Consider the following 25,264-nt stretch of genomic DNA (forward strand, 5'->3'; position numbering starts at 1 on the left):
AGGAGGAGGGTTCTCTGAGATATTAACTAGACAACTAGAGGAGCAGGGTTCTCTGAGATATTAACTAGACAACTAGAGGAGGGTTCTCTCTGAGATATTAACTAGACAACTAGAGGAGCAGGGTTCTCTGAGATATTAACTAGACAACTAGAGGAGGAGGGTTCTCTCTGAGATATTAACTAGACAACTAGAGGAGAGGGTTCTCTCTGAGATATTAACTAGACAACTAGAGGAGCAGGGTTCTCTCTGAGATATTAACTAGACAACTAGAGGAGGAGGGTTCTCTCTGAGATATTAACTAGACAACTAGAGGAGCAGGGTTCTCTGAGATATTAACTAGACAACTAGAGGAGCAGGGTTCTCTCTGAGATATTAACTAGACAACTAGAGGAGCAGGGTTCTCTCTGAGATATTAACTAGACAACTAGAGGAGCAGGGTTCTCTGAGATATTAACTAGACAACTAGAGGAGCAGGGTTCTCTGAGATATTAACTAGACAACTAGAGGAGCAGGGTTCTCTCTGAGATATTAACTAGACAACTAGAGGAGGGTTCTCTGAGATATTAACTAGACAACTAGAGGAGCAGGGTTCTCTGAGATATTAACTAGACAACTAGAGGAGGGTTCTCTCTGAGATATTAACTAGACAACTAGAGGAGCAGGGTTCTCTGAGATATTAACTAGACAACTAGAGGAGGGTTCTCTCTGAGATATTAACTAGACAACTAGAGGAGGAGGGTTCTCTCTGAGATATTAACTAGACAACTAGAGGAGCAGGGTTCTCTCTGAGATATTAACTAGACAACTAGAGGAGCAGGGTTCTCTGAGATATTAACTAGACAACTAGAGGAGGAGGGTTCTCTGAGATATTAACTAGACAACTAGAGGAGCAGGGTTCTCTCTGAGATATTAACTAGACAACTAGAGGAGCAGGGTTCTCTGAGATATTAACTAGACAACTAGAGGAGGGTTCTCTCTGAGATATTAACTAGACAACTAGAGGAGCAGGGTTCTCTGAGAGACAACTAGAGGAGAGGGTTCTCTGAGATATTAACTAGACAACTAGAGGAGCAGGGTTCTCTGAGATATTAACTAGACAACTAGAGGAGCAGGGTTCTCTGAGATATTAACTAGACAACTAGAGGAGGAGGGTTCTCTCTGAGATATTAACTAGACAACTAGAGGAGCAGGGTTCTCTCTGAGATATTAACTAGACAACTAGAGGAGGAGGGTTCTCTGAGATATTAACTAGACAACTAGAGGAGCAGGGTTCTCTGAGATATTAACTAGACAACTAGAGGAGGAGGGTTCTCTGAGATATTAACTAGACAACTAGAGGAGCAGGGTTCTCTGAGATATTAACTAGACAACTAGAGGAGGGTTCTCTCTGAGATATTAACTAGACAACTAGAGGAGGGTTCTCTCTGAGATATTAACTAGACAACTAGAGGGGAGATATTAACTAGACAACAGGGTTCTCTGAGATATTAACTAGACAACTAGAGGAGCAGGGTTCTCTGAGATATTAACTAGACAACTAGAGGAGGAGGGTTCTCTGAGATATTAACTAGACAACTAGAGGAGCAGGGTTCTCTGAGATATTAACTAGACAACTAGAGGAGGAGGGTTCTCTCTGAGATATTAACTAGACAACTAGAGGAGGAGGGTTCTCTCTGAGATATTAACTAGACAACTAGAGGAGGGTTCTCTCTGAGATATTAACTAGACAACTAGAGGAGGAGGTTCTCTCTGAGATATTAACTAGACAACTAGAGGAGGAGGGTTCTCTCTGAGATATTAACTAGACAACTAGAGGAGGAGGGTTCTCTCTGAGATATTAACTAGACAACTAGAGGAGGAGGGTTCTCTCTGAGATATTAACTAGACAACTAGAGGAGGAGGGTTCTCTCTGAGATATTAACTAGACAACTAGACTAGAGGGAGGGTTCTCTCTGAGATATTAACTAGACAACTAGAGGAGGGTTCTCTCTGAGATATTAACTAGACAAGATATTAACTAGACAACTAGGAGGAGGGTTCTCTCTGAGATATTAACTAGACAACTAGAGGAGGGTTCTCTGAGATATTAACTAGACAACTAGAGGAGGAGGGTTCTCTGAGATATTAACTAGACAACTAGAGGAGGAGGGTTCTCTCTGAGATATTAACTAGACAACTAGAGGACTGAGATATTAACTAGACTAGAGGAGGAGGTTCTCTCTGAGATATTAACTAGACAACTAGAGGAGGAGGGTTCTCTCTGAGATATTAACTAGACAACTAGAGGAGGAGGGTTCTCTGAGATATTAACTGAGACAATTAACTAGACAACTAGAGGAGGGTTCTCTCTGAGATATTAACTAGACAGACTAGAGGAGGAGGGTTTCTCTGAGATATTAACTGAGGGTTCTCTCTGAGATATTAACTAGACAACTAGAGGGAGGGTTCTCTGAGATATTAACTAGACAACTAGAGAGAGACAACTAGAGGGGGTTCTCTCTGAGATATTAACTAGACAACTAGAGGAGCAGGGTTCTCTGAGATATTAACTAGACAACTAGAGGAGGAGGGTTCTCTCTGAGATATTAACTAGACAACTAGAGGAGCAGGGTTCTCTGAGATATTAACTAGACAACTAGAGGAGCAGGGTTTCTCTGAGATATTAACTAGACAACTAGAGGAGGAGGGTTCTCTCTGAGATATTAACTAGACAACTAGAGGGAGGGTTCTCTCTGAGATATTAACTAGACAACTAGAGGGAGGGTTCTCTGAGATATTAACTAGACAACTAGAGGAGGAGGGTTTCTCTGAGATATTAACTAGACAACTAGAGGAGGAGGGTTCTCTCTGAGATATTAACTAGACAACTAGAGGAGGAGGGTTCTCTCTGAGATATTAACTAGACAACTAGAGGAGCAGGGTTCTCTGAGATATTAACTAGACAACTGAGAGGAGACAACAGGGTTCTCTCTGAGATATTAACTAGACAACTAGAGGAGCAGGGTTCTCTGAGATATTAACTAGACAACTAGAGGAGGAGGGTTCTCTCTGAGATATTAACTAGACAACTAGAGGAGGAGGGTTCTCTGAGATATTAACTAGACAACTAGAGGAGGAGGGTTCTCTCTGAGATATTAACTAGACAACTAGAGGAGGAGGGTTCTCTGAGATATTAACTAGACAACTAGAGGAGGAGGGTTCTCTCTGAGATATTAACTAGACAACTAGAGGAGCAGGGTTCTCTGAGATATTAACTAGACAACTAGAGGAGCAGGGTTCTCTCTGAGATATTAACTAGACAACTAGAGGACAACAGGGTTCTCTGAGATATTAACTAGACAACTAGAGGAGCAGGGTTCTCTGAGATATTAACTAGACAACTAGAGGAGCAGGGTTCTCTCTGAGATATTAACTAGACAACTAGAGGAGCAGGGTTCTCTGAGATATTAACTAGACAACTAGAGGAGAGGGTTCTCTGAGATATTAACTAGACAACTAGAGGAGAGGGTTCTCTGAGATATTAACTAGACAACTAGAACTAGAGACAACTAGAGGAGCAGGGTTCTCTGAGATATTAACTAGACAACTAGAGGAGGGTTCTCTGAGATATTAACTAGACAACTAGAGGAGGGTTCTCTGAGATATTAACTAGACAACTAGAGGAGCAGGGTTCTCTGAGATATTAACTAGACAACTAGAGGAGGGTTCTCTGAGATATTAACTAGACAACTAGAGGAGCAGGGTTCTCTGAGATATTAACTAGACAACTAGAGGAGGGTTCTCTGAGATATTAACTAGACAACTAGAGGAGGGTTCTCTGAGATATTAACTAGACAACTAGAGGAGCAGGGTTCTCTGAGATATTAACTAGAGGAGCAGGGTCCTACCTCTGCTGTCTCTGAAGTCTTGGTGTGTGGGGGGGTAGTGTTTGCAGAGTCTCTCCAGAATCAGTTTGTAGTGCAGCAGACGATGCAGGGGGCGTAGCAGGAACATGTTCAGGGACAGGTAACACACCTTCTGCTGCTCAAACTCTCGACACAACTCCTGCAGCCGCTGGGAGGCACGGCACGAACGCTCCAACTCAACCAACACCTCACCGTGACGCTGCAGGAGGGACGTCAACTGCTGCTGGGGCAGAGAGGAGAGGGGTAGGTTAGGTAGAAGATGTAGGGGTTAGAGAGAGAGGAGAGGGGTAGGTTAGGTAGAAGATGTAGGGGTTAGAGAGAGAGGAGAGGGGTAGGTTAGGTAGAAGATGTAGGGGTTAGAGAGAGAGGAGAGGGGTAGGTTAGGTAGAAGATGTAGGTGTTAGAGGGAGGAGAGGGGTTAGGGAGAGAGGAGAGGGGTAGGTTAGGTAGAAGATGTAGGGGTTAGAGAGAGAGGAGAGGGGTAGGTTAGGTAGAAGATGTAGGTGTTAGAGGGAGGAGGGGTAGGTTAGGTAGAAGATGTAGGGGTTAGGGACAGAGGACTGTTAGCTGCTACTGTATAGATGCCAACCCCATGTGATTATCATGATCAACCCCATGTGATACTCCTACATATTCATCAGATGGCTGTAACTCCACCTATAACCCACAGGTCATTACTCTGAGGACATGTTGTAGGGCAGGAACGATATCCACGTCTACTGTACCTTTAACCCCTGAATGTTCTTCAGCATGACGTCACCGACACGCTGGTAGTCTCCTTTAATGTGGGCGTTGGACCGCCCCTCCCTGGTGACAGAGAGAAATCAACATGGTTACCTGCTTCTAAGCCTAACCCTGCAGGAGACAGACAGACAGTGTTTCACCCCCTCTCTCAGTGACACCATAGTGAGGGGCAAGTGGAGAAACAACATCACTAATTCAGTAACCCATCTGTCCATCTCTAATTGAAACCACATTGCAACAGAGTGATTAACAGCTGAGAAGCATCAATCCCCGGGAGAAGATCAAACCCTTCCTGTGAGTGGTTGAGAGAGTTATGACACGTTGACTGCATTCCTGAGATTCTCCAACCCACATGTAGATGTGCCACATGTACCTACTAGAGAACACTGAGCTACTCAGCGTAGTTACACAGCTCCACCAGCAGATGGGGTAGTGGAGCAGTATACACTAGGTCTGTCCTCTCAGATGAGCAGTATTCACTAGGTCTGTCCTCTCAGAGGAGCAATATTCACTAGGTCTGTCCTCTCAGAGGAGCAGTATTCTCTCAGAGGAGCAGTATTCTCTCAGAGGAGCAGTATTCACTAGGTCTGTCCTCTCAGAGGAGCAGTATTCACTAGGTCTGTCCTCTCAGAGGAGCAATATTCACTAGGTCTGTCCTCTCAGAGGAGCAGTATTCACTAGGTCTGTCTCTGATGGGTCGTCCACCGGGGGTCTCTGATGGGTCGTCCACCGGGGGTCTCTGATGGGTCGTCCACCGGGGTCTCTGATGGGTCGTCCACCGGGGTCTCTGATGGGTCGTCCACCGGGGTCTCTGATGGGTCGTCCACCGGGGGTCTCTGATGGGCCGTCCCCCGGGGGTCTCTGATGGGCCGTCCCCCGATGGTCTCTGATGGGCCGTCCACCGGGGTCTCTGATGGGCCCTCCACCGGGGCCTCTGGTGGGCCCTCCACCAGGGGCCTCTGATGGGCCGTCCACCAGGGGTCTCTGATGATGATCAGTCCTGTATGACCGGCTGCTGTAGTGACTCACTGAAGAGTGGTGCTGAAAACCTGGAGGTACACACACACACACACACACACACACACACACACACACACACACACACACACACACACACACACACACACACACACATCTCCCCACCCACCCACCCCACACACACACACACACACACCACACCCACTCCTCACCATTGCTGCAGCCTCTGCTCCACCTCCTTGAGGAAGGCCTGGTGTAACTGATAGACTGGATCATAGTTGGTGTTGATCAGAGTCCTCACTGAGTCTGGCAGGATGTCCTCTTTACCCAGCACAGCCTGGAACCACTGACACACAACACAGCTGTTAGACTAGCCTGGAACCGCTGACACAACACAGCTGTTAGACTACCTCTTTACCCAGCACAGCCTGGAACCACTGACACAACACAGCTGTTAGACTACCTCTTTACCCAGCACAGCCTGGAACCACTGACACAACACAGCTGTTAGACTACCTCTTTACCCAGCACAGCCTGGAAGCACTGAGACAACACAGCTGTTAGACTACCTCTTTACCCAGCACAGCCTGGAAGCACTGAGACAACACAGCTGTTAGACTACCTCTTTACCCAGCACAGCCTGGAACCACTGGGACAACACAGCTGTTAGACTACCTCTTTACCCAGCACAGCCTGGAACCACTGGGACAACACAGCTGTTAGACTACCTCTTTACCCAGCACAGCCTGGAACCACTGAGACAACACAGCTGTTAGACTACCTCTTTACCCAGCACAGCCTGGAACCACTGGGACAACACAGCTGTTAGACTACCTCTTTACCCAGCACAGCCTGGAAGCACTGGGACAACACAGCTGTTAGACTACCTCTTTACCCAGCACAGTCTGGAACCACTGACACAACACAGCTGTTAGACTACCTCTTTACCCAGCACAGCCTGGAACCACTGAGACAACACAGCTGTTAGACTGCCTCTTTACCCAGCACAGCCTGGAACCACTGAGACAACACAGCTGTTAGACTACCTCTTTACCCAGCACAGTCTGGAACCACTGAGACAACACAGCTGTTAGAGAGGAGAGTCCAGCTGGCTGGCTGGTGATAGAAGGCAGCGGTGGGCTGGTTATGCTGGGGAAGGGAGAGACCAAGATATAGCTAGTATTGCTGGGGGGGTAACCAGCTGTAGAGGTAGTGTAGCTGGGGGGGTTAACCAGCTGTATAGGTAGTGTAGCTGGGGGGGGTCTAACCAGCTGTAGAGGTAGTGTAGCTGGGGGGTCTAACCAGCTGTATAGGTAGTGTAGCTGGGGGGTTAACCAGCTGTATAGGTAGTGTAGCTGGGGGTTAACCAGCTGTATAGGTAGTGTAGCTGGGGGGTTAACCAGCTGTATAGGTAGTGTAGCTGGGGGGTTAACCAGCTGTATAGGTAGTGTAGCTGGGGGGGGTTAACCAGCTGTATAGGTAGTGTAGCTGGGGGGTTAACCAGCTGTATAGGTAGTGTAGCTGGGGGTTTAACCAGCTGTATAGGTAGTGTAGCTGGGGGTCTAACCAGCTGTATAGGTAGTGTAGCTGGGGGGTTAACCAGCTGTATAGGTAGTGTAGCTGGGGGGTTAACCAGCTGTATAGGTAGTGTAGCTGGGGGGTTAACCAGCTGTATAGGTAGTGTAGCTGGGGGGTTGACCAGCTGTATAGGTAGTGTAGCTGGGGGGTTAACCAGCTGTATAGGTAGTGTAGCTGGGGGGGGTTAACCAGCTGTATAGGTAGTGTAGCTGGGGGGTTAACCAGCTGTATAGGTAGTGTAGCTGGGGGGTTCAACCAGCTGTATAGGTAGTGTAGCTGGGGGGTCTAACCAGCTGTATAGGTAGTGTAGCTGGGGGGTCTAACCAGCTGTATAGGTAGTGTAGCTGCGGGGGTTTTAACCAGCTGTTTAGCTAGTGTAGCTGGGGGTCTAACCAGCTGTATAGGTAGTGTAGCTGGGGGGTCTAACCAGCTGTATAGGTAGTGTAGCTGGGGGGTTAACCAGCTGTATAGGTAGTGTAGCTGGGGGTCTAACCAGCTGTATAGGTAGTATAGCTGGGGGGTTTAACCAGCTGTATAGGTAGTGTAGCTGGGGGGTTAACCAGCTGTATAGGTAGTTTAGCTGGGGGGTTAACCAGCTGTATAGGTAGTGTAGCTGGGGGTTAACCAGCTGTATAGGTAGTGTAGCTGGGGGGTCTAACCAGCTGTATAGGTAGTGTAGCTGGGGGGTCTAACCAGCTGTATAGGTAGTGTAGCTGCGGGGGGTTTTAACCAGCTGTTTAGCTAGTGTAGCTGCGGGGTTTTTAACCAGCTGTATAGGTAGTGTAGCTGCGGGGGTTTTAACTAGCTGTATAGGTAGTGTAGCTGCGGGGGGTTTAACCAGCTGTATAGGTAGTGTATCTGGGGGTTTAACCAGCTGTATAGGTAGTGTAGCTGCGGGGGTTTTAACCAGCTGTATAGGTAGTGTAGCTGGGGGTTTAACCAGCTGTATAGGTAGTGTATCTGGGGGTTAACCAGCTGTATAGGTAGTGTATCTGGGGGTTAACCAGCTGTATAGGTAGTGTATCTGGGGGTTAACCAGCTGTATAGGTAGTGTATCTGGGGGTTAACCAGCTGTATAGGTAGTGTATCTGGGGGTTAACCAGCTGTATAGGTAGTGTATCTGGGGGTTTAACCAGCTGTATAGGTAGTGTATCTGGGGGTTTAACCAGCTGTATAGGTAGTGTATCTGGGGTTAACCAGCTGTATAGGTAGTGTATCTGGGGGTTAACCAGCTGTATGGGTAGTGTATCTGGGGGTTAACCAGCTGTATAGGTAGTGTATCTGGGGGGTTTAACCAGCTGTATAGGTAGTGTATCTGGGGGTTTAACCAGCTGTATAGGTAGTGTATCTGGGGGTTTAACCAGCTGTAGAGGTAGTGTAGCTGGGGGTTTAACCAGCTGTAGAGGTAGTGTATCTGGGGGTTAACCAGCTGTATAGGTAGTGTATCTGGGGGTTAACCAGCTGTATAGGTAGTGTAGCTGGGGGGTTAACCAGCTGTATAGGTAGTGTAGCTGGGGGGTTAACCAGCTGTATAGGTAGTGTAGCTGGGGGGTTTCTCCCTCTCTTTTATCCTCTCTCTCTTCCTCTTCCTCCCTCTCTTTTATCCTCTCTCTCTCTTCCTCTTCCTCCCTCTCTTTTATCCTCTCTCTCTCTTCCTCTTCCTCCCTCTCTTTTATCCTCTCTCTCTTCCTCTTCCTCCCTCTCTTTTATCCTCTCTCTCTGTGTGTCTCTCTCTCTGTCTGTCTCTCTCTCTGTCTCTGTCTCCCTCTCTTTTATCCTCTCTCTCTTCTCTTCCTCCTCTCCTCTCTCTTTATCCTCTCTCTCTGTGTCTCTGTCTCTCCCTCTGTCTCTGTCTCCCTCTCTTTTATCCTCTCTCTCTCTCTGTGTCTCTCACTGGCTCTCCCTGTGTGTCTCTCTGTCTCTCTCTCTGTGTCTCTGTCTCTCTCTCTTTCTCTTCCTCCCTCTCTTTTATCCTCTCTCTCCCTGTGTCTCTCTCTCTTCCTCTTCCTCCCTCTCTTTTATCCTCTCTCTCTCTCTGTCTCTCTGTCTCTTCATCCCTCTCTTTTATCCTCTCTCTCTCTGTGTCTCTCACTGGCTCTCCCTGTGTCTCTCTGTCTCTCTCTCTGTGTCTCTGTCTCTCTCTCTTTCTCTTCCTCCCTCTCTTTTATCCTCTCTCTCTCTGTGTCTCTCACTGGCTCTCCCTGTGTCTCTGTCTCTCTCTCTGTCTCTTCCTCCCTCTCTTTTATCCCTCTCTCTCTGTGTCTCTCACTGGCTCTCCCTGTGTGTCTCTGTCTCTCTCTCTTTCTCTTCCTCCCTCTTTTATCCTCTCTCTCTCTGTGTCTCTCACTGGCTCTCCCTGTGTCTCTGTCTCTCTCTCTGTCTCTTCCTCCCTCTCTTTTATCCTCTCTCTCTCTGTGTCTCTCACTGGCTCTCTGTCTCTGTCTCTCTCTCTTTCTCTTCCTCCCTCTCTTTTATCCTCTCTCTCTCTGTGTCTCTCACTGGCTCTCCCTGTGTCTCTGTCTCTCTCTCTGTCTCTTCCTCCCTCTCTTTTATCCTCTCTCTCTCTGTGTCTCTCACTGGCTCTCCCTGTGTGTCTCTCTGTCTCTCTCTCTCTTTCTCTTCCTCCCTCTCTTTTATCCTCTCTCTCTCTGTGTCTCTCACTGGCTCTCCCTGTGTCTCTGTCTCTCTCTCTGTCTCTTCCTCCCTCTCTTTTATCCTCTCTCTCTCTGTGTCTCTCACTGGCTCTCCCTGTGTGTCTCTCTGTCTCTCTCTCTTTCTCTTCCTCCCTCTCTTTTATCCTCTCTCTCTCTGTGTCTCTCACTGGCTCTCCCTGTGTCTCTCTGTCTCTCTCTCTGTGTCTCTGTCTCTCTCTCTTTCTCTTCCTCCCTCTCTTTTATCCTCTCTCTCTCTGTGTCTCTCACTGGCTCTCCCTGTGTCTCTGTCTCTTCCCCCCTCTCTTTTATCCTCTCTCTCTCTGTGTCTCTCACTGGCTCTCCCTGTGTCTCTGTCTCTTCCCCCCTCTCTTTTATCCTCTCTCTCTCTGTCTCTCTCTCTTTCTCTTCCTCCCTCTCTTTTATCCTCTCTCTCTCTGTGTCTCTCACTGGCTCTCCCTGTGTGTCTCTCTGTCTCTCTCTCTTTCTCTTCCCCCCTCTCTTTTATCCTCTCTCTCTGTCTCTCTCTCTTTCTCTTCCTCCCTCTCTTTTATCCTCTCTCTCTCTGTCTCTCTCTTCCTCCCTCTCTTTTATCCTCTCTCTCTCTGTCTCTCACTGGCTCTCCCTGTGTGTCTCTGTCTCTCTCTCTGTCTCTTCCTCCCTCTCTTTTATCCTCTCTCTCTCTGTGTCTCTCACTGGCTCTCCCTGTGTGTCTCTCTGTCTCTCTCTCTTTCTCTTCCTCCCTCTCTTTTATCCTCTCTCTCTCTTCCTCTTCCTCCCTCTCTTTTATCCTCTCTCTCTCTGTGTCTCTCACTGGCTCTCCCTGTGTCTCTGTCTCTCTCTCTGTCTCTTCCCCCCTCTTTTATCCTCTCTCTCTCTTTCTCTTCCTCCCTCTCTTTTATCCTCTCTCTCTCTGTGTCTCTCACTGGCTCTCTCTGTGTGTCTCTGTCTCTCTCTCTTTCTCTTCCTCCCTCTCTTTTATCCTCTCTCTCTCTGTGTCTCTCACTGGCTCTCTCTGTGTCTCTCTGTCTCTCTCTCTGTCTCTTCCTCCCTCTCTTTTATCCTCTCTCTCTCTCTGTCTCTCACTGGCTCTCCCTGTGTGTCTCTGTCTCTCTCTCTGTCTCTTCCTCCCTCTCTTTTATCCTCTCTCTCTCTGTGTCTCTCACTGGCTCTCCCTGTGTCTCTCTCTGTCTCTCTCTCTTTCTCTTCCTCCCTCTCTTTTATCCTCTCTCTCTCTGTGTCTCTCACTGGCTCTCCCTGTGTCTCTGTCTCTCTCTCTGTCTCTTCCCCCCTCTCTTTTATCCTCTCTCTCTCTGTGTCTCTCACTGGCTCTCTCTGTGTCTGTCTCTCTCTCTTTCTCTTCCTCCCTCTCTTTTATCCTCTCTCTCTCTTCCTCTTCCTCCCTCTCTTTTATCCTCTCTCTCTCTCTCTCTGTCTCTCTCTCTTTCTCTTCCTCCCTCTCTTTTATCCTCTCTCTCTCTGTGTCTCTCACTGGCTCTCTGTGTCTCTGTCTCTCTCTCTGTCTCTTCCTCCCTCTCTTTTATCCTCTCTCTCTCTGTGTCTCTCACTGGCTCTCCCTGTGTGTCTCTGTCTCTCTCTTTCTCTTCCTCCCTCTCTTTTATCCTCTCTCTCTGTGTCTCTCACTGGCTCTCCCTGTGTGTCTCTGTCTCTCTCTCTGTCTCTTCCTCCCTCTCTTTTATCCTCTCTCTCTGTGTCTCTCACTGGCTCTCTGTGTCTCTGTCTCTCTCTCTGTCTCTTCCTCCCTCTCTTTTATCCTCTCTCTCTCTGTGTCTCTCACTGGCTCTCCCTGTGTGTCTCTGTCTCTCTCTTTCTCTTCCTCCCTCTCTTTTATCCTCTCTCTCTCTGTGTCTCTCACTGGCTCTCCCTGTGTGTCTCTGTCTCTCTCTGTCTCTTCCTCCCTCTCTTTTATCCTCTCTCTCTCTGTGTCTCTCACTGGCTCTCCCTGTGTGTCTCTCTGTCTCTCTCTCTGTCTCTAACCATTATTATTACTAGTCTATCATTGTTATTACTAGTCTAACCATTATTACTAGTCTAACCATTGTTATTACTGGTCTAACCATTGTTATTACTAGTCTATCATTGTTATTACTAGGCTAACCATTATTACTAGTCTAACCATTGTTATTACTAGTCTAACCATTATTACTAGTCTAACCATTATTACTACTCTAACCATTGTTATTACTAGTCTATCATTGTTGGCCTCCAGTATTTATGCTGCAGTAGTTTATATGTCGGGGGGCTAGGGTCAGTTTGTTATATCTGGAGTACCTCTCATTTCCTATTCGGTGTCCTGTGTGAATTTAAGTGTGCTCTCTCTAATTCTCTCTTTCTCTCTTTCTTTCTCTCTCTCGGAGGACCTGAACCCTAGGACCATGCCCCAGGACTACCTGACATGATGACTCCTTGCTGTCCCCAGTCCACCTGACCGTGCTGCTGCTCCAGTTTCAACTGTTCTGCCTTATTATTATACGACCATGCTGGTCATTTATGAACATTTGAACATCTTGGCCATGTTCTGTTATAATCTCCACCCGGCACAGCCAGAAGAGGACTGGCCACCCCACATAGCCTGGTTCCTCTCTAGGTTTCTTCCTAGGTTTTGGCCTTTCTAGGGAGTTTTTCCTAGCCACCGTGCTTCTACACCTGCATTGCTTGCTGTTTGGGGTTTTAGGCTGGGTTTCTGTTCAGCACTTTGAGATATCAGCTGATGTACGAAGGGCTATATAAATACATTTGATTTGATTTGATTTATTACTAGGCTAACCATTATTACTAGTCTAACCATTGTTATCACTAGTCTATCATTGTTATCACTAGTCTATCATTGTTATCACTAGTCTAACCATTGTTATCACTAGTCTATCATTGTTATTACTAGTCTAACCATTGTTATTACTAGTCTTACCACTTATTACTACTAGTATTACCACTTATTACTACTAGTATTACCACTTATTACTACTAGTCTTACCACTTATTACTACTAGTCTTACCACTTATTACTACTAGTCTTACCACTTATTACTACTAGTCTTACCATGGTTACACCTAGTCTTATCGGTTACTACTAGTCTTACCATGGTTACACCTAGTCTTATCGGTTACTACTAGTCTTACCACGGTTACTACTAGTCTTACCACGGTTACTACTAGTCTTACCACGGTTACTAATAGTCTTACCACAGTTACTACTAGTCTTACCACGTATTGCTAGTCTTATCATGGATATAACTAGTCTTATAGTCTTACACAGTTATTACTAGTCTTACCGGGGTTATAGCTAGTCTTACCGGGGTTAAAACTAGTCGTGCCACGGTTATAACTAGCCGTGCCACGGTTATAACTAGCCGTGCCACGGTTACAACTAGCCGTGCCACGGTTACAACTAGCCGTATCACGGTTACAACTAGCCGTGCCACGGTTACAACTAGCCGTATCACGGTTACAACTAGCCGTGCCACGGTTACAACTAGCCGTGCCACGGTTACAACTAGCCGTGCCACGGTTACAACTAGCCGTGCCACGGTTACAACTAGCCGTGCCACGGTTACAACTAGCCGTGCCACGGTTACAACTAGCCGTGCCACGGTTACAACTAGCCGTGCCACGGTTACAACTAGCCGTGCCACGGTTACAACTAGCCGTGCCACAGTTACAACTAGCCGTGCCACGGTTATAACTAGCCGTGCCACGTTTATAACTACTCTTACCACGGTTATAACTAGTCTTACCATGGTTATAACTAGTTCTCCCAGAGTTATAATTCATCTTACCATGGTTATAACTAGTCTTACCACGGTTATAACTAGTCTTAACCTTGGTTATAACTAGTTCTCCCAGAGTTATAATTCATCTTACCACGGTTATAACTAGTCTTGCCATGGTTATAACTAGTTCTCCCAGAGTTATAATTCATCTTAATATGGTTATAACTAGTCTTACCATGGTTATAACTAGTTCTCCCAGAGTTATAAAACATCTTACCACGGTTATAACTAGTCTTACCATGGTTATAACTAGTTCTCCCAGAGTTATAATTCATCTTACTACGGTTATAACTAGTCTTACCATGGTTATAACTAGTTCTCCCAGAGTTATAATGAATCTTACCACGGTTATAACTAGTTCTCCCAGAGTTATAATTCATCTTACCATGGTTATAACTAGTCTTACCATGGTTATAACTAGTCTTACCATGGTTATAACTAGTTCTCCCAGTTATAATTCATCTTAATATGGTTATAACTAGTTCTCCCAGAGTTATAATTCATCTTACCATGGTTATAACTAGTCTTACCATGGTTATAACTAGTTCTCCCAGAGCTATAATTCATCTTACCATGGTTATAACTAGTCTTACCATGGTTATAACTAGTTCTCCCAGAGTTATAATTCATCTTAATATGGTTATAACTAGTTCTCCCAGAGTTATAATTCATCTTACCATGGTTATAACTAGTCTTACCATGGTTATAACTAGTTCTCCCAGAGTTATAATTCATCTTACCACGGTTATAACTGCCAGGTCCTTCTGAAAGGTTCTCTCTGTGGTGAGAAGCTCCTTGGCGATGAAGTAGGCCTTGTCAGTTGGACACTTCTGGAAGAAAGGGAGAAAATGTCCAACACAACTTTAATACCCTCAAACACCAAGTTAGGCGGATTAGAGCAAATGGCGTTAAACTATTAGGTCTTTCTTGTGTTTTGTTTCAGTCAAAGCATATATCCTGCTTCAGCTAACCATCCTCAAATCTCAATAGAAATGAGGAGGTTTTGGTGTAATGACGACGTTACAGGCCTACTATAATATGCTATTATGTTTGGCTCAGTTATGTAACATCCTAACTCATCATAAGTCTTTGTCTGGCGAAATGTGATCTGGACAGACATCGAGTCAGCTTTGATCTAACTTTACGACATGAGCACCATTGTGAGAAGTGGTAATCTTCCATTTGTAATAATAATAATAAGTGATGAGTAGAACTATTAGATGTAGGCAACAGATCTTGATGAGATCTAGCCTGGTAAATTGGGATAACACAGTTCCTTACAGACTCTCACTAGCCTGGTAAAGTGGGATAACACAGTTCCTTACAGACACTCACTAGCCTGGTAAAGTGGGATAGCACAGTTCCTTACAGACTCTCACTAGCCTGGTAAAGTGGGATACAACAGTTCTAACAAAGTAGAACAGTACTGTCCTCTGGGCTGGATCGCTCTCTCAAGAGTATGGGGACATGTCCTCCCCCCTCCTCCAATCTCTCCCACCCTCCCTCCCTGAAAGACAAACCTTCCTCCGAACCTCGTCCTCGTCATCCGTGCGGACGTAGCCAGCGTCAGTGAACAAGGGGGATGAGAGGGGGGAGGAATGGGCGTTGATGGGCGAGGGCTGGTGCCCGTTGGAGCTCTGACTCGGGCCGAAGGGAAAGGCTTTCTGCCCGTTCACCATCACTGGAGGGCTGCCTGAGATCACACCTGGAAGAGAGGAGGGGACAGGAACGAGTCAGAGCTGCATTCAACCTATCAAAACATGAAAACCTAACTAAAGTCACGTAAAGTGTCCTGTTGAATGTAAAGTCATGGAAAGTGTCCAGTTGAATGTAAAGGCTCCAGGTGAATGTAAAGTGTCCAGTTGAATGTAAAGTGTCCAGTTGAATGTAAAGTGTCCAGTTGAATGTAAAGTGTCCAGTTGAATGTAGAGGGTCCAGTTGAATGTAAAGTGTCCAGTTGAATGTAAAGTGTCCAGTTGAATGTAAAGTGTCCAGTTGAATGTAAAGTGTCCAGTTGAATGTAAAGTGTCCAGTTGGATGTAAAGTGTCCAGTTTAATCTAAAGTGTCCAGCTGAATGTAAAGTGTCCAGTTTAATGTAAAGTGTCCAGCTGAATGTAAAGTGTCCAGTTTAATCTAAAGTGTCCAGTTGAATGTAAAGTGTCCAGTTGAATGTAAAGTGTCCAGCTGAATGTAAAGTGTCCAGTTGGATGTAAAGTGTCCAGTTGGATGTAAAGTGTCCAGTTGGATGTAAAGTGTCCAGCTGAATGTAAAGTGTCCAGTTTAATCTAAAGTGTCCAGTTGAATGTAAAAGGTCCAGATAAATGTAAAATACCCAGTTGAATGTAAAGTAATGTAAAGTGTCCAGTTGAATGTAGTGTCCAGTTGAATGTAAAGTGTCCAGTTGAATGTAAAGTGTCCAGTTGAATGTAAAGTGTCCAACTGAATGTAAAGTGTCCAGCTGGATGTAAAGTGTCCAGTTGGATGTAAAGTGTCCAGTTGAATGTAAAGTGTCCAGTTGAATGTAAAGTGTCCAGTTGAATGTAAAGTGTCCAGTTGAATGTAAAGTGTCCAGTTGAATGTAAAGTGTCCAGCTGAATGTAAAGTGTCCAGTTGGATGTAAAGTGTCCAGTTGGATGTAAAGTGTCCAGCTGAATGTAAAGTGTCCAGTTTAATCTAAAGTGTCCAGTTGAATGTAAAAGGTCCAGATAAATGTAAAATACCCAGTTGAATGTAAAGTAATGTAAAGTGTCCAGTTGAATGTAAAGTGTCCAGTTGAATGTAAAGTGTCCAGTTGAATGTAAAGTGTCCAACTGGATGTAAAGTGTCCAGTTGGATTTAAAGTGTCCAGTTGGATGTAAAGTGTCCAGCTGAATGTAAAGTGTCCAGTTTAATCTAAAGTGTCCAGTTGAATGTAAAAGGTCCAGATAAATGTAAAATACCCAGTTGAATGTAAAGTAATGTAAAGTGTCCAGTTGAATGTAAAGGGTCCAGTTGAATGTAAAGTGTCCAGTTGAATGTAAAGTGTCCAGTTGAATGTAAAGTAATGTAAAGGGTCCAGTTGAATGTAATGTAAAGTGTCCAATTTAATATAAAGGGTCCAGTTGAATATAAAGTGTCCAGTTGAATGTAAAGTGTCCAGTTGAATGTAAAGTAATGTAAAGGCTCCAGTTGAATGTAAAGGGTCCAGTTGAATGTAAAGTAATGTAAAGTGTCCAGTTGAATGTCAAGTGTCCAGTTGAATGTAAAGTAATGTAAAGTGTCCAGTTGAATGTCAAGTCATGTAAAGGCTCCAGTTGAATGTAAAGTGACTAGTTGAATGTAAAGTGTCCAGTTGAATGTAAAGGGTCCAGTTGAATGTAAAGTAATGTAAAGGGTCCAGTTGAATGTAAAGTAATGTAAAGTGTCCTGTTCAATGTTAAGTAAACAAAACTAAGGAGATGATTGTGGACTTCAGGAAACAGCAGAGGGAACACCCCCCTATCCACATCGATGGGACAGTAGTGGAGAGGGTAGCAAGTTTTAAGTTCCTCGGCATACACATCACAGACAAACTGAATTGGTCCACTCACACAGACAGCATCGTGAAGAAGGCGCAGCAGTGCCTCTTCAACCTCAGGAGGCTGAAGAAATTCGGCTTGTCACCAAAAGCACTCACAAACTTCTACAGATGCACAATCGAGAGCATCCTGGCGGGCTGTATCACCGCCTGGTACGGCAACTGCTCCGCCCTCAACCGTAAGGCTCTCCAGAGGGTAGTGAGGTCTGCACAACGCATCACCGGGGCAAACTACCTGCCCTCCAGGACACCTACACCACCCGATGCTACAGGAAGGCCATAAAGATCATCAAGGACATCAACCACCCGAGCCACTGCCTGTTCACCCCGCTATCATCCAGAAGGCGAGGTCAGTACAGGTGCATCAAAGCTGGGACCGAGAGACTGAAAAACAGCTTCTATCTCAAGGCCATCAGACTGTTAAACAGCCACCACTAACATTGAGTGGCTGCTGCCAACACACTGACACTGGCACTGACTCAACTCCAGCCACTTTAATAATGGGAATTGATGGGAAATGATGTAAATATATCACTAGCCACTTTAAACAATGCTACCTTATATAATGTTACTTATCCTACATTATTCATCTCATATGCATACGTATATACTGTACTCTATATCATCGACTGCATCCTTATGTAATACATGTATCACTAGCCACTTTAACTATGCCACTTTGTTTACATACTCATCTCAGATGTATATACTGTACTCGATACCATCTGTTACGTTCCCCAGATTATGTGTTGTAGTTTGTGTATTTACATGTGTTTATTTCAGGAAATGGCTTCCTGAAATCCCTCAAGCAGCTGATTGGTCGACTCCAGGGCTAATTGGAGAGCTGACCCCGCCCCCTCGTCAAGACGCAGCTGTCTCCAATTACCCATTCCTTCTGACACTATATAAAAGCCAGTGTTCTGTTCAGGAGGGAGATCTCTTCTTTTTGGAGGTAGAGATTTTGCTGGAGGTAGGGATTGCTGAGATTGAGTGTGATAGAGGTTGATTTTGTTGGAAAGTGGTATGTTCTGTGAGTTTGCTTATTTGACATCCTTTTGTTTCTTAGTTTGTTTGAAATTGTTTCATTTGTTCCCAGGGGGGAAGGGGAAGGCACCTAGGGAGTGCTTAGGCAAGAGGCCCGCGGGCATACATATACCCGTAGCATATTCGCTGTCTAGACACACTAGGTAAGACCTGGGCGGACCACCCCTTGTATTTTGGTTAGGGCACCAGGTGGTGCTAAATTAGGTAAGTAGTGGGTAGGCAGGTAAGATAGGAGAGGGGGGGGCTTTGAGATTTACTTTCTTTGCTTTGGTTCCGTCCAGCCCCTTTTCCCCATATTACCGTGTAAAGGAATAAAGTCCTTGTAAACGGTACCACATTCTGCTTGTTGTCATTTTTACTCGCACCTACAGTCCATACCTTTTTCGCTTCACAGAGAGTTTAGTTGTAGCAGGGTGTTGCGTTCCCTCTTCATAGAGGCGTGCGTAACACCATCTACTGTATCTTGCCTATGCTGCTCTGTACCATCACTCATTCATATATCCTTATGTACATATTCTTTATCCCCTTACACTGTGTATAAGACAGTAGTTTTGGAATTGTTAGTTAGATTACTTGTTGGTTATTACTGCATTGTCGGAACCAGAAGCACTTCGCTACACTCGCATTAACATCTGCTAACCATGTGTATGTGACAAATAAAATGTGACTGAATGTAAAGTAATGTGTCCTGTTGAATGTTAAGGGTCCTATTGAATGTAAAGTAATGTGTAAAGTGTCCAGTTGTTGAATGTAAAGTGTCCAGTTGAATGTAAAGTAATGTGTAAAGTGTCCAGCCAGGAGAGAAGCACAACAGTGGAACACAGTAGAGAGACAGGAAACAGCCTGGAGAGAAGCACAACAGTGGAACACAGTAGAACACAGTAGAGAGAGAGACAGAGGAAACAGCAGAGAGACTGGAGAGAAGCACAACAGTGGAACACAGTAGAGAGAGAGACAGAGGAAACAGCCTGGAGAGAAGCACAACAGTGGAACACAGTAGAGAGAGAGACAGAGGAAACAGCCTGGAGAGAAGCACAACAGTGGAACACAGTAGAGAGAGAGAGGAAACAGCCTGGAGAGAAGCACAACAGTGGAACACAGTAGAGAGAGAGAGGAAACAGCCTGGAGAGAAGCACAACAGTGGAACACAGTAGAGAGAGAGACAGAGGAAACAGCCTGGAGAGAAGCACAACAGTGGAACACAGTAGAGAGAGAGACAGAGGAAACAGCCTGGAGAGAAGCACAACAGTGGAACACAGTAGAGAGACTGGAGAGAAGCACAACAGTGGAACACAGTAGAGAGACAGAGGAAACAGCCAGGAGAGAAGCACAACAGTGGAACACAGTAGAGAGAGAGGAAACAGCCTGGAGAGAAGCACAACAGTGGAACACAGTAGAGAGACAGAGGAAACAGCCAGGAGAGAAGCACAACAGTGGAACACAGTAGAGAGACAGAGGAAACAGCCTGGAGAGAAGCACAACAGTGGAACACAGTAGAGAGAAGCACAACAGTGGAACACAGTAGAGAGACAGAGGAAACAGCCTGGAGAGAAGCACAACAGTGGAACACAGTAGAGAGAGAGAGGAAACAGCCAGGAGAGAAGCACAACAGTGGAACACAGTAGAGAGACAGAGGAAACAGCCTGGAGAGAAGCACAACAGTGGAACACAGTAGAGAGAGAGAGGAAACAGCCAGGAGAGAAGCACAACAGTGGAACACAGTAGAGAGAAGCACAACAGTGGAACACAGTAGAGAGACAGAGGAAACAGCCTGGAGAGAAGCACAACAGTGGAACACAGTAGAGAGAAGCACAACAGTGGAACACAGTAGAGAGACAGAGGAAACAGCCAGGAGAGAAGCACAACAGTGGAACACAGTAGAGAGAGAGAGGAAACAGCCAGGAGAGAAGCACAACAGTGGAACACAGTAGAGAGAGAGACAGAGGAAACAGCCAGGAGAGAAGCACAACAGTGGAACACAGTAGAACACAGTAGAGAGACAGACAGAGGAAACAGCCTGGAGAGAAGCACAACAGTGGAACACAGTAGAGAGAGAGACAGAGGAAACAGCCTGGAGAGAAGCACAACAGTGGAACACAGTAGAGAGACAGAGGAAACAGCCTGGAGAGAAGCACAACAGTGGAACACAGTAGAGAGAGAGACAGAGGAAACAGCCTGGAGAGAAGCACAACAGTGGAACACAGTAGAGAGAGAGACAGAGGAAACAGCCTGGAGAGAAGCACAACAGTGGAACACAGTAGAGAGAGAGACAGAGGAAACAGCCTGGAGAGAAGCACAACAGTGGAACACAGTAGAGAGACTGGAGAGAAGCACAACAGTGGAACACAGTAGAGAGGCAGAGGAAACAGCCTGGAGAGAAGCACAACAGTGGAACACAGTAGAGAGACAGAGGAAACAGCCTGGAGAGAAGCACAACAGTGGAACACAGTAGAGAGACAGAGGAAACAGCCTGGAGAGAAGCACAACAGTGGAACACAGTAGAGAGACAGAGGAAACAGCCTGGAGAGAAGCACAACAGTGGAACACTGTCTCTCTACTGTGTTCCACTGTTGTGCTTCTCTCCAGGCTGTTTCCTCTGTCTCTCTACTGAGGAAACAGCCTGGAGAGAAGCACAACAGTGGAACACAGTAGAGAGACAGAGGAAACAGCCTGGAGAGAAGCACAACAGTGGAACAGGGTAGAGAGGCAGAGGAAACAGCCTGGAGAGAAGCACAACAGTGGAACACAGTAGAGAGAGAGACAGAGGAAACAGCCTGGAGAGAAGCACAACAGTGGAACACAGAGAGAGAGCAGAGGAAACAGCCTGGAGAGAAGCACAACAGTGGAACACAGTAGAGAGACTGGAGAGAAGCACAACAGTGGAACACAGTAGAGAGCAGAGGAAACAGCCTGGAGAGAAGCACAACAGTGGAACACAGTAGAGAGAGAGAGGAAACAGCCTGGAGAGAAGCACAACAGTGGAACACAGTAGAGAGACAGAGGAAACAGCCTGGAGAGAAGCACAACAGTGGAACACAGTAGAGAGACAGAGGAAACAGCCTGGAGAGAAGCACAACAGTGGAACACAGTAGAGAGAGAGGAAACAGCCTGGAGAGAAGCACAACAGTGGAACACAGTAGAGAGACAGAGGAAACAGCCTGGAGAGAAGCACAACAGTGGAACACAGTAGAGAGAGAGACAGAGGAAACAGCCTGGAGAGAAGCACAACAGTGGAACACAGTAGAGAGAGAGACAGAGGAACAGCCTGGAGAGAAGCACAACAGTGGAACACAGTAGAGAGAGACAGAGGAAACAGCCTGGAGAGAAGCACAACAGTGGAACACAGTAGAGAGAGACAGAGGAAACAGAGGAACAACAGAACCAGAGAGAAGCACAACAGGAACACTGGAAGACAGAACCTGAGAGAGACAGTGGAACACAGAGGAAACAGCCTGGAGAGAAGCACAACAGTGGAACACAGTGGAACACAGAGAGAGACAGAGGAAACAGCCTGGAGAGAAGCACAACAGTGGAACACAGTAGAGAGAGACAGAGGAAACAGCCTGGAGAGAAGCACAACAGTGGAACACAGTAGAGAGAGAGACAGAGGAAACAGCCTGGAGAGAAGCACAACAGTGGAACACAGTAGAGAGAGACAGAGAAACAGCCTGGAGAGAAGCACAACAGTGGAACACAGTAGAGAGAGAGACAGAGGAAACAGCCTGGAGAGAAGCACAACAGTGGAACACAGTAGAGAAGCACAGAGGAAACAGCCTGGAGAGAAGCACAACAGTGGAACACAGTAGAGAGACAGAGGAAACAGCCTGGAGAGAAGCACAACAGTGGAACACAGTAGAGAGAGAGACAGAGGAAACAGAGAGAAGCACAACAGTGGAACACAGTAGAGAGACAGAGGAAACAGCCAGGAGAGAAGCACAACAGTGGAACACAGTAGAGAGACAGAGGAAACAGCCTGGAGAGAAGCACAACAGTGGAACACAGTAGAGAGAAGCACAACAGTGGAAAACAGAGGAAACAGCCTGGAGAGAAGCACAACAGTGGAACACAGTAGAGAGACAGAGGAAACAGCCTGGAGAGAAGCACAACAGTGGAACACAGTAGAGAGACAGAGAAACAGCCTGAGAGAAGCACAACAGTGGAACACAGTAGAGAGACAGAGGAAACAGCCTGGAGAGAAGCACAACAGTGGAACACAGTAGAGAGACAGAGGAAACAGCCTGGAGAGAAGCACAACAGTGGAACACAGTAGAGAGACAGAGGAAACAGCCTGGAGAGAAGCACAACAGTGGAACACAGTAGAGACAGAGGAAACAGCCTGGAGAGAAGCACAACAGTGGAACACAGTAGAGAGACAGAGGAAACAGCCTGGAGAGAAGCACAACAGTGGAACACAGTAGAGAGAGACAGAGGAAACAGCCTGGAGAGAAGCACAACAGTGGAACACAGTAGAGAGAGACAGAGGAAACAGCCTGGAGAGAAGCACAACAGTGGAACACAGTAGAGAGACAGAGGAAACAGCCTGGAGAGAAGCACAACAGTGGAACACAGTAGAGAGACAGAGGAAACAGCCTGGAGAGAAGCACAACAGTGGAACACACAGTAGAGAGACAGAGGAAACAGCCTGGAGAGAAGCACAACAGTGGAACACAGTGGAACACAGTAGAGAGACAGAGGAAACAGCCTGGAGAGAAGCACAACAGTGGAACACAGTAGAGAGACAGAGGAAACAGCCTGGAGAGAAGCACAACAGTGGAACACAGTAGAGAGACAGAGGAAACAGCCTGGAGAGAAGCACAACAGTGGAACACAGTAGAGAGACAGAGGAAACAGCCTGGAGAGAAGCACAACAGTGGAACACAGTAGAGAGACAGAGGAAACAGCCTGGAGAGAAGCACAACAGTGGAACACAGTAGAGAGACAGAGGAAACAGCCTGGAGAGAAGCACAACAGTGGAACACAGTAGAGAGGCAGAGGAAACAGCCTGGAGAGAAGCACAACAGTGGAACACAGTAGAGAGAGAGAGGAAACAGCCTGGAGAGAAGCACAACAGTGGAACACAGTAGAGAGACAGAGGAAACAGCCTGGAGAGAAGCACAACAGTGGAACACAGTAGAGAGAGAGACAGAGGAAACAGCCTGGAGAGAAGCACAACAGTGGAACACAGTAGAGAGACAGAGGAAACAGCCTGGAGAGAAGCACAACAGTGGAACACAGTAGAGAGAGAGACAGAGGAAACAGCCTGGAGAGAAGCACAACAGTGGAACACAGTAGAGAGAGCCTGGAGAGAAGCACAACAGTGGAACACAGTAGAGAGACAGAGAAACAGCCTGGAGAGAAGCACAACAGAACACAGTAGAGAGACAGAGAGAAGCACAACAGTGGAACACAGTAGAGAGAGAGGAAACAGCCTGGAGAGAAGCACAACAGTGGAACACAGTAGTAGAGAGACAGAGGAAACAGCCTGGAGAGAAGCACAACAGTGGAACACAGTAGAGAGACAGAGGAAACAGCCTGGAGAGAAGCACAACAGTGGAACACAGTAGAGACAGAGGAAACAGCCTGGAGAGAAGCACAACAGTGGAACACAGTAGAGAGACAGAGGAAACAGCCAGGAGAGAAGCACAACAGTGGAACACAGTAGTGGAGAGAGAGACAGAGGAAACAGCCTGGAGAGAAGCACAACAGTGGAACACAGTAGAGAGACAGAGGAAACAGCCTGGAGAGAAGCACAACAGTGGAACACAGTAGAGAGACAGAGGAAACAGCCTGAGAGAAGCACAACAGTGGAACACAGTAGAGACAGAGGAAACAGCCTGGAGAGAAGCACAACAGTGGAACACAGAGAGACAGAGGAAACAGCCTGGAGAGAAGCACAACAGTGGAACACAGTAGAGAGACAGAGGAAACAGCCTGGAGAGAAGCACAACAGTGGAACACAGTAGAGAGACAGAGGAAACAGCCTGGAGAGAAGCACAACAGTGGAACACAGTAGAGAGACAGAGGAAACAGCCTGGAGAGAAGCACAACAGTGGAACACAGTAGAGAGACAGAGGAAACAGCCTGGAGAGAAGCACAACAGTGGAACACAGTAGAGAGACAGAGGAAACAGCCTGGAGAGAAGCACAACAGTGGAACACAGTAGAGAGACAGAGGAAACAGCCTGGAGAGAAGCACAACAGTGGAACACAGTAGAGAGACAGAGGAAACAGCCTGGAGAGAAGCACAACAGTGGAACACAGTAGAGAGACAGAGAGACAGAGGAAACAGCCTGGAGAGAAGCACAACAGTGGAACACAGTAGAGAGACAGAGGAAACAGCCTGGAGAGAAGCACAACAGTGGAACACAGTAGAGAGACAGAGGAAACAGCCTGGAGAGAAGCACAACAGTGGAACACAGTAGAGAGACAGAGGAAACAGCCTGGAGAGAAGCACAACAGTGGAACACAGTAGAGAGACAGAGGAAACAGCCTGGAGAGAAGCACAACAGTGGAACACAGTAGAGAGAGCAGAGGAAACAGCCTGGAGAGAAGCACAACAGTGGAACACAGTAGAGAGAGAGAAACAGAGGAAACAGCCTGGAGAGAAGCACAACAGTGGAACACAGTAGAGAGAGGCAGAGGAAACAGCCTGGAGAGAAGCACAACAGTGGAACACAGTGGAGAGAAGCACAACAGTGGAACACAGAGAGAGAGGAAACAGCCTGGAACACAGAGAAGCACAACAGTGGAACACAGTGGAGACAGAGAGACAGAGGAAACAGCCAGGAGAGAAGCACAACAGTGGAACACAGTAGAGAGAGAGACAGAGGAAACAGCCAGGAGAGAAGCACAACAGTGGAACACAGTAGATAGAGAGGAAACAGCCAGGAGAGAAGCACAACAGTGGAACACAGTAGAGAGACAGAGGAAACAGCCTGGAGAGAAGCACAACAGTGGAACACAGTAGAGAGACAGAGGAAACAGCCTGGAGAGAAGCACAACAGTGGAACACAGTAG

The 25,264-nt window shown here is 46.6% G+C and overlaps 1 pseudogene; it reads right to left on the reverse strand.

Moving 5' to 3' along the window:
* The window catches only part of LOC112241049, a 49,513-nt pseudogene that overhangs the window by 19,969 nt on the left and 4,280 nt on the right, over positions 1-25,264 (reverse strand).

This window comes from Oncorhynchus tshawytscha, unplaced genomic scaffold (genome assembly GCF_018296145.1).
Source record: "Oncorhynchus tshawytscha isolate Ot180627B unplaced genomic scaffold, Otsh_v2.0 Un_scaffold_4419_pilon_pilon, whole genome shotgun sequence".
NCBI classification, from domain to species: domain Eukaryota; kingdom Metazoa; phylum Chordata; class Actinopteri; order Salmoniformes; family Salmonidae; genus Oncorhynchus; species Oncorhynchus tshawytscha.